The following is a 16,505-nucleotide window of genomic DNA, read 5'->3' on the forward strand; positions in this document are numbered from 1 at the left end:
CTAAGGCAGTGAGAGAGTATTTCCTAAGAGAAATTAAATACTGCATACATATAAAAAATCTGTGAGTTTTACGTCCCACGGTTATGCCGGTTAGGCTAAAGGAGACGGTGATGATGAGTAATGAATGAAAATGGTGGAATGAAGAAAGTGGGAGAACCCCGAGAAAACCCACGAGCACGATGTTTGTCCACCACAAAGTTCACTTGGCGGGGGCTGGGATCGAACCCGGGACCCCAAGCACCAGAGGTGAACGCTCTACCACTGAGCCACCGCGTCCCCCTTGCATACATATAAGTATCTCCTTATGTGATAATCTAATACAGGGAAGAAGTATTGTGATACAAGCGTTTTGTAATTTTTGATGTCACAAGGACATGTAAGCCTATTTGATAGAGGGGTTCCGTTCCAAACCGGCCTCTAAAAGTTTATTTAAATGAAGCAGAGTATTGTTTATAGTGCTGGTTGGAAACATGAGAAGGTAAGAGTTCATTGTTCTCATTATTTCTGAACAATGCGTAGTTTCAAATACTTAATACTTGAACATATTAATTCTGGGTAGCAATACAATACAGCTAAATATGTATCTAATAAAAAGCAAAGGAAGTATGAAAGTAAGAACTGTTTGTGATTAACAGTCAGAAGTAACGACGGAAATGAAAGAGTGGTAATTCTACGTAAGGTATATTAAAATAACAACAAATAAATAGTAATATAACGTTGTAAACATTTTCTTGAGGGTCTAATCCGGGGAAGATTAACAAACTCTATCTAGGTTCATCAAACAATGCAAATCATAGTACACCAAACAATCACCATATGATCTATCAAATGCCACACGAGGCATATAGAGTGGAGACGGTAGTAGTAGTAGTTTCATGACCGAACTTCAGCCAATCCGCGAGCAGCACCTTCCGGAAAGTAAAATACTATCGTGCAATCAGTGTTGCCAGATGTATGGTCTTGATGCTACGAACACGGTAATTCTCGTACAGCATAAAAGCTCGACTCGTGGACCACGTTACGTATAGTCTTCCTGAAATTTTACATCACTTTTTTTTTTTTTCAAGCATTTCTGTCATGTTTTCTATGGCTACTGAGTCACATGTCGCCGCAACTATTGTTTTGGACCGTGATTTCCCCTGTTATATTTCCGTAAAATAAATTTAATGAAAGTGAAAAACCGAAATAAAATTAAATGTTTCTACAGTGTATGCAATGTTTAAACCAGTCATTGTCCAATACACCGAACTCACATGTGGAAGTTTGACACCATTCCAGAATCAGTAAACTACTTGACGAGTACGAACACAAAGTTGCATTCAATAGAAAGAGACATTCTTTTGAAGGGTGAAGATGATAGTGTACGCTCCTCGAAACGCGTAGACGTAACACATAAAACATTTGCCTTTGTGGGCATTACTCGATCAGACGGTTCTACCAGATTTTGACACGTTTCTTGCATTTCCAGGTTAGATCAGAGCCTTGTACTTCCTTTAGCAGAGCAAGTACTAAATGAGGAACCATATTACTACCTGCAGATTAACTTTTGGAGGGCTCAGTATAAATAATGTGGGCGTATGGCATAAAAACTACAGTGCATAAAACACGAAGGAACTTTTACTAGGTAGCCACAAAAAAGTACAAATGCTATCTAACCGAGTCAGGGCAGGAGCGCAGCAGGGGCCTGAGTTGCAGCAAGAGGATGCATTCGTAGGGAGCAGACGCGTCATCAACGGGATATACACATAACGAGGATAGTGCAAGAGCACATTTACACATAAAATACTTTCACTATCACTCTAAATTATCTTCAATATGCTGTGCAGTGACAATAATCACCGTATTTACATTCACCCTCTCTATCCTTCAGGAATATTGTTTCACATCGTATTTTACATATAAATTTTGAATTTGATAGAACCGTCTGCTCGAGTAGGTTCCCTTTGTGTCAGGGTAGGTTCTCTATAAGCTTAGGTTAACTTAGGGTAGGGTAGATTAGGCTAAGTTAGGTTCCATATTCCTTGACCTCTGCGGCACTTTATCCGAAATATTTCTCTCTATTAATAGAATAATCGTAAGTTACTACTAAGAATTTCACTCACTAATGTTGCTAAATTTACACTACTATTAAATTTCACGTTTCGAACAACTTTTGAATGAATAAATTGATCGAAATACCTCGCAAAACATTATGATAAATTAAAATATTTTCTTAAATTGAATACTGTAATAAAATACAAATAGGTTCATTTTAGTAAAAGAACACATAAATAAAAACTAACCTTTATAATGTAAAGTAATTAGTCCCATATACACTGACAGCTTTTATAAAAGATGATATAATATTACAACCTTTTGCCTGACTGTTAAGTGATTCATGAAACAAAACCGCATCGGAATTGGAATAGGGGTTGGAAACTTTGTAATTTGAAAGATTTGGAATAAATCATCAAAATTGTCGTATTTTGAACTGACTACCTTGAATAATAACAAGTTAACGTAAAGTTGCATGTCTCGTATATTTATAATACTTATTAACTTTTAAAATAAAGAAACGATACTATTTTTATGATGCATTGAAATCAGAGTACTAAATTTGATCATTTCCTGAGCGAATCAGTAATTCATTCGACCAGCACCAAGGGAATCATTTCGTAACTAACTGAGGTTCAATACCGCATTCACAAAAGCTCTCCACTGACTTCTATCCTTAGCCAACTGGAACCAGTTTCTACTTTGTATTCCTATTTCTGTGAGATCCATCTTGATATTGTCCTTCCATCTGCGCCTGGGTCTTCCTAATGGTCGTTTTCAGATTGGTCTTCCAGTCAAGACTTTGAAAGCGTTTCTACTTTCTTCCATCCTAGCTACGTGACCTGTCCACCTAAGCCTCCTAGACTTGATGACCCTCACAATGTTTGGTAAAAAGTATAAATTATGTAGTTCCTCGTTATGAAATTTCCGCCATTTCCCATTCCCGCTCCTCTTGGGTCCGAATGTTCTTCTCAGGATCCTGTTCTCCAACACTGATTTCATCATACTGTGCAAGATAACCAGCTAAATTTTCTAAAGAGGCATCTGAAAATAGATGAAAAGATTTAGAAAAATCAGATTGACTGAGTGCAGAAGGTTCACTTAGTAATATCCTCAGTTGTTTAAACTGTCCCAATAATTCAGCAGTTAAACAGTACTTTCTATTCTTTTTCAGGAGTTCAAAGAAAGATGTTGTTAAAGCGGCGAACTGGGGTATGAATTTTCTTCTCCATGAGAGAATTCCCAAGAAAGATCGCAGCTTTTTCTTAGTTTTAGGAACCGGGAAACATTTGATTGCTTCATTTTGTTTTGGGTTCGGTTTCAGTTCTATTCCATTCACTACATGCCCTAGAAACAAAATTTCTATTTGCACAAACTAACATTTTTTTAAATGTAAGGCGAAATTTCCAAATTCTAAAATTTTGAACAATTCTTCCAAATAGTGAAAATGTTCCACTAAATTTGAACAATAACATAACGTAGAGATACATTACCACAAAATGCCGAGTATTTAATCCAAAGATTGTAATTTAGCAAATTCAATTCTGCTCCTGTTCAATATGTTTTCCGATCACGGCGAAGGATTACTCATGAACGAAGAATTATGATTATTATTAGCTAAACCAACAGTGACCAAAGGATATGGTGGATTCAAAGTTGAAGTGACTAACGTCGTAATGCACATGGGAAGAGAAAGGAGAGCTAACTATGGGCACAGAGGGACATTGCCCAAACGCTAATTTTATACTATACATGCCCTGAGGTTGCATATAAAAAACAAGGTGAATTTCGAATTTCAATGATGTTTGAACAATTTATTATTATCACGTCCTTCCCAAAAATTTTCGAACCGCTAATTTCAACATAACCTTATTTCTGAAATTCCAAAATTTTAACTTAATTCGAAGGACTTTCTTTTACTGTATTTCTCCCGGCTACTAGTTTAATATATATATTATTTATTCGCTATCTTTTGACAATGTAGAAAAAATTCCCGAGCAGTTATCACCTCGTCTCAAAAAAAAAAAAAAATCTTATGTGTTCCTCGCATAATCAGATTGCTGCTCTTTTACACGGTTTTATGTTACATGAGGTCAAAAAATTTTCTAAATTATTAAATTAAGTTTTTAGTATCCATTCACAACAGAACTTCTTTTCATTGTATATGTATGCATCTATAATCATTCGCATCCTACACTATTTATATAACATCGCAAAAAAAAAAACAACTTAACGAACTAAACCATAACCAAAACAAACAAGATTCAAGCTTACAACTCAATCATAGGATGGGCTAATATAGGCGCAGAGATTATTGCCTGTCTTACGCGACGGAGTGCCTCTAACCACTTCCAACAGTACCGTACCTTACAGTGACTGTAAGTCGCCTACCCTGACTCGAACAATTTCCTACCAACCAATTAAACAGCTTTGATTTATCTAATCTAAATTTTAAGTTCAGGATTCTTTTTCTTTTCCCTATCCTGATCTTCACACAATTTTCTATTTCTTTTCTCATTGATCTTTTGCTAACCAAACAGAAGAAAATATTTCTATCATCTGACTCATGAAGTGTTACAGCATCCGTTTTACTGAAACTCGCTAACCTATGATTTCTATTCCTTTTACTATCTGCATATCTTAAAGAGCTATGATTACCACCGCTATTAATATGAGGATCTACCAACAAATATTCATTATCACTAATACAATAATCTAAAGAATCTACCACTACATCTACTCTACATCTACGTAACAATTATTAGTCTCATCATTTACATCACTATTCTCAGCTACATTTAATTGAGATCTATCATGGGCTTTCAAAACATCTGAAACAATACAAAAATTATTTAAAACTTTGTCTTCCATTTCTTTATCCCTATTAATTATTTTCGACCCCATATCTCTTAATTTCAGTCCCGACATAGTAGCGAGTTCAGATACAATGTTATTCTCAGATGTCAATACTGGTAACATATCTACTTTCATATTAGCAACAGATTCTTTTAGAGACGACATATTTTAAGACATTTTGAGCATTGCAGATTTTAATTTACACATATGCGCTGACATTTTAGTATCAATTTCCGTCTCTAATCTGGTGATCACTGTCATCTTAGTATCGATTTTCGTCTCCAATCTGGTAATCATATTTTTCAAAGTTTCCAGAAGCGAACCCCCACTAATCTCAATTGTTGGTATATTTGTCGCCATTCTATCTTCCGTACTAACAACACTTGCACCTTCACTATCTCCATCATTTAGCTCTGTTTCTCCCTGTGCCTGACAGTTTAAACAATACCAACTATCATCATTTTATTTCAGTATCTCAAGCTCTTCAGATGATAATTGAACACAAGTTTTATGAAACCAATTTCCACATCGTTCATAGTTTATTGATATTCTATTGTCTGAATCACCTGTACGTTCACAACAACTATGCTTTTCAGGTTCATTTTGGTCTACAATTGAATTACTAAACCTCATATTTTCGTATAATATCGGCTACACGTCCAAAACACTTCCCAACAAAATCTCCACTAATGTGTACTCCACAGTAACTTATTTCTATAAATACTAATGTTATGAATTTCCACAACGGTAATACATACTTTAGTTACAAATATAAATAGTATACTTGTCTTAAAGCTGAAGGTCGCCAATTTGAAAAATATGTCAAATTTTGAATTTAAAATCAAACAATTAAATTCCATTTTCAGTCTCATTTCCATGGAAACTTATTCTGGTTGGAGACGCCAATTTGAAAAGAGATAGTTATTTAGCCCTGCTAATTATTTAGATTTAATGTTTATTCTCATTCCCCATTGTAACTTTGACATTTATATTCAATACGTTCTCGCTTTGTTCCAAGTTCTTACCAACGCAGTAACCAATTGTGAAAAAGTTGCAACTTTTCTAGAATGAGGTACTATTCTATTTATTATATGCACACTAATATTATACTATAGCAGGTTCAACTACGACACAAGACTGAAGTAGCATGTTCGGTTTTTCTATTATTGACTTTCTTCATTGTTTTCAGATAATGTAATGCAAAATATTCAATATTCTGGTTAAGATGGATAACATCGATGCAGTTCAAGTGAAAAAAAAAGTAAGAAATGTTTATATAGAAAAATTCGTTAAATTATTAGAGATATACATTACTATTTATACAGAGTACAATTTTGACTATTTAATTTCATAACATTTCTGATGTATTTTCTCATAATGAACTAAATCATCGAATATTCTAAATTCGTTGTTTGTATTGAGAAAGAAAGAAAAAATCTTACTTTTCTGTTCAAAATACCTTATTGTCCTAACATGTGCAGCACCTCTACGACACTACAGACTGATCGTATTTCGCTGTAATTATATGAAACATGATCACAAGAAAAAAGTCACACAAGTAAATTACAATTCTCCTCCTATAACAACATTATATTCCATAACTCCAATTTAGTATTCAAGCTGTCTTGTCACGTGTGCTGGTTCAACGAGCGATAATATCCTCCCTTCTATATTCCACAATTTTACATGTTCTTTACTTCAGAATTTAAAGAAAAACAGTGGCAAATAGGAGACATTGCTCTTTCTGGCCATAATATTGACTTACTCAATTTATCCACTAAACCACACACAATGAAAATAATGAAATATGAAATATATATACAAATGGGCATGCAAACACTAAAAAAATCCTACAAGACAGCACTTTAGTGTTACTTCATTACACATATCAATCGTTATGGGGAGAATTACAGAAAAGAAAATTCAAAACAAGAGAAGTGCCATTAAAAAAATATCAACTTGATATTACGGGTCAGCCTCTCGCTAACAAGGACAGCAAGCTGATGCCTTGAGTGCCTTGAGTGCATGCCTTGAGGTTACTATTACGTTATGTAATGCCATAAGCCAAATTAATTATATGATTAATTCCAGATTTCAGGAATAATTTATGCTTCATTTCATCAATCTCTCAACACTGTGTAACTAAGGAAAACAAATAAGAATATTACTCGAGCCAGTCATTTCGCATAAATTACTGCCGATAATATTGGTCAGGCCTAAATTAGCACTTGCGCTGAATAGGCTGGTGCCTATTTGACTCTCTCTCTCCCGCCTTAAATATTACAGAATATTTATTGTACTAGAAATTTCGTGTGTGGGTGTTTCTATATTACGTATTATAATACGCTTTTTCTTTTCGAGTGATCCTGTCGTATAAACGTGTTTTTATCAATGGAATTTTATGTAGCCGCGACTTAAGACTGAATTCATTGCCGATAATAACACTGCTCAACAAGAAATTGTTTATCTTAATGTTTTTACATTTACTGAATGATTTTGACGTGCTAATTACGAATCTGGTATTAGTTTTCCTCAAATGTCGATTATTTGGAAGGAACTTTACAAAATCGTCTTTGTTCAAGAACGCTATTTTAGGGGAAGAATTTCTGCCCTTACTTCAGATGTCCATAGACGTCAACACAGAACAAACTCTTGTGGATTAATTAGCAAGTTTCGTTTCGTAACATATTCGTTCTATGATTACAAATTTTGAATACAGCATTTATTTTGAATGAAAATAATTGTCTAGAAAAAATATAATTTCTTATTTTTCCCCTTACTTTTACAAAAAATATTAACTTTTACTTAAGTAAAGTCAGTAAATTTCTATATGATTCCACTTGGATAGCCAGCTGCATATAGTATTGAGTAGCTATAGTGGTAACTATATTATATCAGTGGCATTTGATTTAATTTCACTAGGTGCTGTGTGGAAGATAAAATGTCTACAATTAGGCGTTGTAAATTGTTAGCAGACTCATTGTGTTACGTTTGTGGATATTACATAAGCCCCAAACAACTTAAACATGACATTGTGCTTGGAATAAAGTTCTGTGTTGCATATGAAGCTTACTTTCGAGTGCCCGTAGGTGTTCAAGACAAACATTGGGCTCCGCATGTGTGATGCGATAGTTCCCGCTCTACATTAGAAGGTTGGTTGTGGAGAACCAACAAAGTGTATGCCATTTGCTATTCCTCGAATTTGGAGAGAGCCTACTAATCACCATAATGATTGCTACTTCTGTTCAGTTGACATGACACACTATAAAAAGAGAAAGAGTAGGAGACAATAGAATAACCCAGTAACTTACATCCATTGCTCCAGTTCCACACAGTGACGAACTTCCTGTACCCAAACCACCAGATATATTGTCATTGGAAGGAGAGCCAGAGGAATCTTCCAATCTTCATATTAGTTTTTCGCATGAAACCAGGAAAAAGGAACCTCATTTGCTTAATCAGCAAGAACTTGATGACTTGATAAGAGATTTAGATCTTCCCAAATCAAAGGCAGAACATCTTGTTTCACGAATGAGTGGAATTTTCTCCTTCCAACATGTAAAATATCAAAATATAGGAAACGGCACAAGCCTATTTCACAATTCTTCAAAATGGAAGGAAGTTTGTGTTATTGTCATGACGTTAGTGGTCTATTTGAAGCTATCTGTTTCCCACATCAACCAGAGGAGTGGCGTCTTTTCATAGACAGTTCATCTAGAAGTTTGAAGGCAGTTGTTCTGTACAATGGAAATGTGAATCCTTCTGTACCAGTTGCACACTCAGTCCACATGAAGGAAGACTACGAAAACGTGAAATTATTGTTGGAAAAGATTGAGTACCAAAAATATAAATGGGATATTTGTGGAGATTTTAAGATGATCAGTTTTCTTCTTGGTTTGCAGAGTGACTATACTAAATATTCGTTTTTTTTTTTTTTTTTTTTTTTTTTTTTTTTTTTTTTTTTTTTTTTGCCTTTGGGATAGCAGAGCTACTGACCTTCATTATACACTCAAGATGTGGCCAGAAAGGAAACATTTACTTCCTGGCACTCACAATTTCATACATGAACCTTTAGTTGAAAGAGAAAATAATCTTACTGTCACCACTCCACATAAAATTAGAACTTGTAAAACGCTTTGTTAGAGCATTAGATCCACATTCTGCAACTCTTTCTTAACTAACAAATATTTCCACAGTTAACTGACGCTAAAATCGCAGCTGGCGTATTTACTGGCCCACAGATACGTGTGATGCTTCAGTCTGAAGAACTTCAGAATGGAATGATTCGAGAGGAAAAAAGTACTTGGGAAGCTTTTAGGGCGGTAGTTCAATTTTCTTGGTAAAAATAGGAGTGAAAATTATAGGCAGTTAATAGATTCTTTGATTGACCTATATCGCAATTTGGGTTGTAGAATGTCGTTGAAATTGCACTTTTTGTTTTCCCATCTTGATTTTTTCCGTCCAAATTTAGCAGATGTGAGTGAAGAACATGGTGAACGCTTTCATCAAGACATTGAACAAATGGAAAGAAGATACCAAGGGCGCTGGGACACCGCGATGATGGGAGATTACATTTGGACATTGATTTCTGATGACAAATCAGCTTCGCACAAGCGAAAAAGCAAGCGTGCTCATTTTTAAAATGTTCTGCATTGTGTGCTTGTAGTGAAAGAGGATATATTTTTGCTAAGTTTTTTTATTTTGTACGCTGTGTTCGTACTCCGTAGTGACTAAGTTAATTCTGCATAATTTCTTCAGTGAAGCATATTCTAAGATAGCAATTAGATCTAAATTTCTTGATAAAAATTAAAACCGGGCCAAAACTGAGGCTTATACAGACTAGCCATTTAATATTCACTTCTTCTACGTACGAAAAGTGTTAGAAATGTAATATATTTTAGTTGAAAATAGAGGTAGGAACTATTACACGAAAATGAAAATGACTTTTCTTCATTTTTCTTTCTCAAGTTCCACTTGATTTCGTAACCAAATTTCTAATTTTGTCCCCAACATTTTGTGTCGTCTTGTGAATATCAATTTAAAACTTGCAGAATCAATTTCTGATTAAAAAAATGTAATTTGACTAACTGTACTAACAGTGTTGCCAACTCCATAAATAAAAAATACTTAATTTTGAGGAAAAATTAAGATGTTTTTCAAAATTTGTTGATCTTTCGCATACAATATTGCAAATAAACTGCAGTTTAAAAGCCTGTTCCTTTGCTTAAAAAGCAAGGTATAACCGGTTGTGTGAGGGCAAATGGTTTCTTAGTTATTACGCTTAAACTAAAAATGGAGGAAAAATTCGACAAATTACCAGATTTCTAAGGGTTAAAGACGAATTTTAAGGCGATTTTTGACATTTCGGGAAAAACAATGTTATGCACGTTATTAGTACCACCCAACGATATTAAAAAAAGAAAATAAATCAGATAAACATGAAGTTGGTCAAAATTTGTTACCCAGTGTAATTTGGTCATTGTAATTTACAATACAAGAACTAAATTTTCTTTGAAAGGTTAGAAAAGCTAGGATTCTGAAATATAGCCTTGAGCGCCAGTGTGTGTTGGCTGTAGGCGCTATGACCTTTCTAACCCAGTATATGTTATCATGTGACTTCCACGTATAAATACACAGGGTGTTTCAGTCAATTAATCCCTTTTTATTTTATTACTATGACCAAACGAATTAAAGTATTATACAAATAACCAAAGCATCACTGTAAAGAATAGTGTTCTAAGTTTCATTACTGGCGAACAGAATATATGACATGTTCAATGTGTCCCCCACGTCTGTTGCGAACCTCTCGCATGCAAATCGTGAAGCTCTGAAAAACTCTATCTGTATCGACAAATGTACAGTAATCAATGATTACCACCTGCAAATCTTGTAGTGTACGAGGAGCCCTAGCGAACACCTTCTCCTTCAGAAATCTCCGTATTAAAAAATCGCAGTAATTCAAGTCAGGGCTGGTGGGTGGCCAGGAAAGTCCGCAATCAAAGAGCACCGGAAATCGATTTGATACCATTCGATCCTGAAACTAGGAATGAAGATAACTGAGCACTTCTCCACTCGTGTGAGGTCTAGTCCCGTCCTGCTGGAACCATTGTTGGCGTAATGAGAATCTTTTCCGTATCAATTCAGGAAGAAAAAATGTCGCCAACACAGGGCCGTAACTTGTGGGGACAGGAGGGGCAATTGCTCCCCATGGAAGCTCCCCGTCGTTCGAGAGGGGCCCATTTTAAGACCAAATTTTCTTACTCCATATGCGATACGAACATGAAATTAAAAATGAAGCATCAAACAGGTTAACTATATTGCATAAACAAAACAGCACACAAAAGATAAATAAAACAAAAATGAGTAGTGGGCCCATTTCAGTAGAAAATGACTACTATTAGGAGCCCTAGAAATAATATTTGTTCGTATGGATTTGAGATTTGTCAATATTGTCTCCTTAATTAATTTGTCATGTATGGAACAGACCCAGGGGCGTAACTAACAGCCCCGCAGACCTTGCCGTCTGGGAAGGCCCACAGGCTCCAGGGGCCCTATAAAGAGTAAGAGAAAGATGAATAGGGGGCCCAAGAATTAGAAAAAGAACTTAGGGAGCCCAAATACTCGAATTGATGCTTGTGCCCCCCCCTTTTGAAAAATCTAACAAGAAATCCTAGGTATCTATCAGAGGACAATTTTCATGAAACTTTGTACATAGATAGAATACCTTAGGAAACTCGCACAGACAAAATTATAGCTGTAGTATCCAAGACGTTGAGACTAGGGATGGCCATTTCCGGAAAAAGAGTTTTCCGGTTTCCGGAAATCACATTTTCCGTTTTCCGTTTTTCCGAAAAATTTTCCGTCTTCCGATTTTCCGGAAAATTTTCCGTTTTCCGATTTTCCGGAAGATTTTCCGTTTCCGTTTTTCCGGAAAATTTTCCGTTTTCCGATTTTCCGAAAAATTTTCCGTTTCCGTTTTTCCGGAAAATTTTCCGTTTTCCGATTTTCCGGAAAATTTTCCGTTTCCGTTTTTCCGGAAAATTTTCCGTCTTCCGATTTTCCGGAAAATTTTCCGTTTCAGTTTTTCCGGAAAATTTTCCAGTTTCCGGAAGAATTATATTCCGTTTTCCCTGAAAATGTAGTCATCCCTAGTCTGTAGGAAGTTTAACCTTTTAAAGAGTTCTGGTATATTTATATACCATGGCGTACTATCGTCTTTGACCGCTTATTTAGGTTCTATAACAGGTATTTAAGCCGGGATTTGTTTTTATTATTTTTCAAGTCAAGGATGGACCAAAGAACACCGCAGATGCGTTTTGGAACCGGATAGTCAACTTGGCGGCGCCAAGTGTTGCGAAGGGACGTGACTTTTTTCTTAAGGCAAATTTCAAAACTTTTTCACGCCTTTAGTTTTCAAGATATAAGATTGAAACTTGCATAAGGATTATGTGTAGACCTACCTTTGGGTATTTATCATTTTTTTTAGATCCCTACGTGAAACCGGGGACGGGCCCGAGGGGCGCAAGTGTTACGAAGGGGTGATTTTTTTCAGAAAAATTCCGTTTTTTTTCGATTTTCCGGTTAAGGTTTATGATACCGACACGTGGTACCGTTGGTAAGTATGCTCTATCGTGAGAAAAACGAGGTATGAACCATGATCCTACGATAAATAGTAAGGAAGCAGTAGCTGTTTGAGTGAAAGTCTAAAATTTTGGACATCCTTAAAGGGTTAAATTTCTTGCAATCTGACGTCTTTGTTACATTTCTATCTGATAATTCATTGTTAAGAGCTCTTCTTTGTTCTATCAATCTCTCAAGCATTTCATGTATGCTGTTCCACCGAGTTTTAACTTGCTGTATAAGGAAATGTACTTCCAATCCTAATAACCTTTACTGTTTTTCCAGTTCTGACGTTGCCAATGTACTATATTTAAAGTGGGAAACAATCCGACTAACAACACTTAACATTTTCTCGATTTTCTCTATTGCAAGTCCCTTAATTATAGAGAGTTTAGGGTCTGAGCAAAACAACATATGCTTGCCTACGGAAGTTCTCGTACCGCACTTGTGATATTACTAGCATTGTCATAGACAATTGCATGTATTTTATCTAAAATATTCCACTACTCTGCAACATGGGCTAAGTGCTGAGTTAGGTTTACCCTTGTGTGCCTCACTTCTATTTCAATTATTTGAAGGACTGAACTTATTGAACTTAGATGAAAGCATATAGTGGGTTGTGATTGTAATATAACTTTCCGTAGCCTGCGAAGCCCAGCTATCTGTTGTCAAATCAATCGATTCCGCAGCCACACTTCTCCTTAGAAAACAAGGCCTCAATACGGCGAGTTACGTATTGGATGGTGAGTGGTAACTTGGTTCTACTTCATTCATAAATTCAAGAAACCGAATTGCTTCAACGAAAGACAAAGGAAGAAGAATCCTTTGGTACCGTATTACTTATTTTACTATCAAGTACCTCTGGTCTTGCGGAAGGACAAGGTTTAGGATCTCTGAGATCAGACAGAATTCTTTTCTGTTTTTTACGTACTACTATGTTCCCTTATTTGTAAAACATTTTTTCTGGAATCTTTCTGTTACTTTAGATGCATTTGAGCGTGCGCCAGGTGAAGCGATAATCTGAGATATAGAGGTAGCAGCACCTAGATTATCATCTACGTTTATGAAATAATAATAATAATAATAATAATAATAATAATAATAATAATAATAATAATAATAATAATAATAATAATAATAATAATAATAATAATAATAATAAAACACTTTGATTGCATTAGGAGTTCACAATTTAGTAACAAAACATGCATGTAGAATAATAAGTAGAGCAACCCACATTATGCTTTATTTTTTTCCAAATTATGCTTTATTATGCTTTATTATTAATTTCAATCATTGTTTTACATCAATCGTGTATAACGTATAATATTTACTATACATTAAATATTCTAAATATCTTGATCTATTTATTAATATTTTATGCAACCAGTTTCTTTCATATTTAATGAACTTTCTACCTAATGCACTGTAAAGAGAGGCTTTACTCGAGTCAGTTTTTTTTTTAATCACTTGTGTGCGCCTTAGAGGTGCATATATACAGAAAGGGAAAGTAAAAGATGCCACCAATAAGTACAGAAAGTGCTCAACTTCAAGAGGTACACATAACATTATAGTGTGGAGTTCTTGTGTACTATTCATTGTTGGAAGTTTTCTTCTTTTTGTCCTTTATTCTTTTCTCCACGTCAAAGATTAGACCAAAAAGTTTACAAAAATAAAAATAAGCTTTTCATTGTTGCATTGTTATGTTCTCAATGATTTTGCACTGTAAATATTGTTTCTTAAAAATATTAATACAATATGTTAAACTTGAAGTTAAAGAGATTTTTTAAAGAATTGTGCTATATCTTTTAAATTATGTTTTATCCTTTATTTTCTAAAATTATGCTTTTAAAATTAGTTTCTTCTGGACCCTTAGACAGCCACAACCATGTTCAAGGTACCAACCATATGTGTAAATGGCTATTATGCTTTTTATGCTTTTGTATGCTTTTGGGTTGCTCTAATAATAAGTAAAACTTTCAAATGCATACAGAATCATAGATAATAAGTCAGCATTGAGAATTGAATTGATGTATCGATAACTAGGTGGAATCGTCCTTCAGTTTAAGAGAAAGTAGCGGAAAAAGTTACGAAGAGAATTATGTGGAATAGATCATTATATGAATAGCTGGCGCTAGTTTCAAGTAGTGCTACATACTATGGTATTTATCTCAATAGTACCGGTATTTGGAATTTGTGACGCTTATAGTTGCAAGATGGTAACACTAGGGTAAAGTGTAAAATTGAATTACATCAGTAGAATTGAATTTATCTTAGGGTTAAAAAGTCTATGGCACAGGTCGGATGTAACTGAGTAATAAACTTACAGAAAAAAAAAACATCGGGACGATAGGGTGCTCGAATCGAACATCGGCCTTCTGAATGTTAATCCGATGTTCTAACGCCTGAGCTCAGTTGGAATACGTAGTGTACTCCCGCCAATACTACTGTGTGTGGATTCTATAGAATCAATCTAGGGCGCCAATTTCTCTGTAACTTTGGGGATCCATTCAGATGCAGAAGGTATATATGAGGGTTTTAAGACAAAACTGAATTCAAATTGTGCAAAATATTGTATATTTATAAATAGAATGCGGGGTCCACATGAACTTTGAGGGGGCTGCCCCCGGTCCCCCAGGATCTGTGACCTTGACACATCACCGTGATCACGATAAGCAATGAAGAAATGGTTGGAATATAAACATACCAGTTGTATTAATAACACACTGCCAGCTCTACTGCCAGAGTTCTGCTCTCAGGTACACGCATAATCGGGGATTCCCCGAAACACACGCATAATGGGAATTTCCCGGTGCAAACGAATGATCTGCAAGCCCTCACGCAAACAAAAAAAGTACATGATTAAGCAAGTGTACAAATAGATGTAGGAGGAAGGAATGTTTCGTCGCTGATTTACTCGATCTTTTCTCTCCTGTCCAATGTTAAGTTTGAGTTGCGTTTCTTTAGCACTAGATGGTGAAGAGCATTGCCTCATTTACAGGTTGTTTTCGCGTAGCATTTTTCGTTATATTTCTTAATGTAAGACGACCAATGTCACTATTCCAAGTGAACATTTTCATTTTTTGGAAAATTTCCGTTTCCGTTTTTCCGAAATTTCCATTTCCGATTTTCCGGAAAATTTTCCGTTTCCGATTTTCCGGAAAATTTTCCGTTTCCGTTTTTCCGGAAAATTTTCCGCCTTCCGATTTTCCGGAAAATTTTCCGTTTCCGATTTTCCGGAAAATTTTCCGCCTTCCGATTTTCCGGAAAATTTTCCGTTTCCGATTTTCCGGAAAATTTTCCGTTTTCCGATTTTCCGGAAAATTTTTCGCCTTCCGATTTTCCGGAAAATTTTCCGTTTCCGATTTTCCGGAAAATTTTCCGTTTTCCGATTTTCCGGAAAATTTTCCGTTTTCCGTTTTCAATTTTCCGGTTTCCGGAAAAAATATTTTCCGTTTTCCGTTTTTCCGGAAAATGTGGCCATCCCTAGTTGAGACACTAGGGTTCGAGAAAGATCAAATGAGGAACGTCAGTACGTTAAGGACATGGTGGAAAAATGCACGTTTTTCTTTAAAACTAATCATTTTAACGATACGAAATCAGCATACATGGATACGAGATTTTAGATATGCTCTTTTAAAAGTTATAAAAAGAATATCCACCATCTTGAAAGAGGCCATGTTGAAGCTGGTGCGATTGTTGTAAATGAGAAGAGGGTCATGCGATGCATGAATTTGAACGTAAATAGCCACGAAAGCATGTTGGTGAGGTCTGTTGTGGGATTACATTATTCATGTGCTTCTGGTAGAATAGTTTTGGTACAAGATGAGCAAAGTGTATTTCATGACACTCAAGCAGATGCAGGTTATATAGAGTGCTATGAGTGGGATCAGTGTAACTAGAAAAACAGGGCGAAATATAATTTTAGTACTTCATCATTTGTGTCGAGTCAACATGTAATTGGTGTGGATGTGCTGATATGACGGGTTCAATCT

General features: G+C 35.4%; 1 protein-coding gene across 1 annotated transcript in view; it reads right to left on the reverse strand.

The window, feature by feature from the left end:
* Window positions 1-2,435, reverse strand: part of TSG101 (tumor susceptibility gene 101) — a 41,389-nt gene extending 38,954 nt beyond the window's left edge. Inside the window, exon 1 of the mRNA XM_081727972.1 lies at window positions 2,283-2,435. The gene's annotated coding sequence lies outside the window, so the exon portion shown is untranslated. The remainder of the gene's footprint in view (window positions 1-2,282) is intronic.
* Between the last annotated feature and the right edge of the window lie 14,070 nt (window positions 2,436-16,505).

This window comes from Thermobia domestica, chromosome 10 (genome assembly GCF_964235325.1).
Source record: "Thermobia domestica chromosome 10, izTheDome1.hap1.1, whole genome shotgun sequence".
NCBI classification, from domain to species: Eukaryota; Metazoa; Arthropoda; class Insecta; order Zygentoma; family Lepismatidae; genus Thermobia; species Thermobia domestica.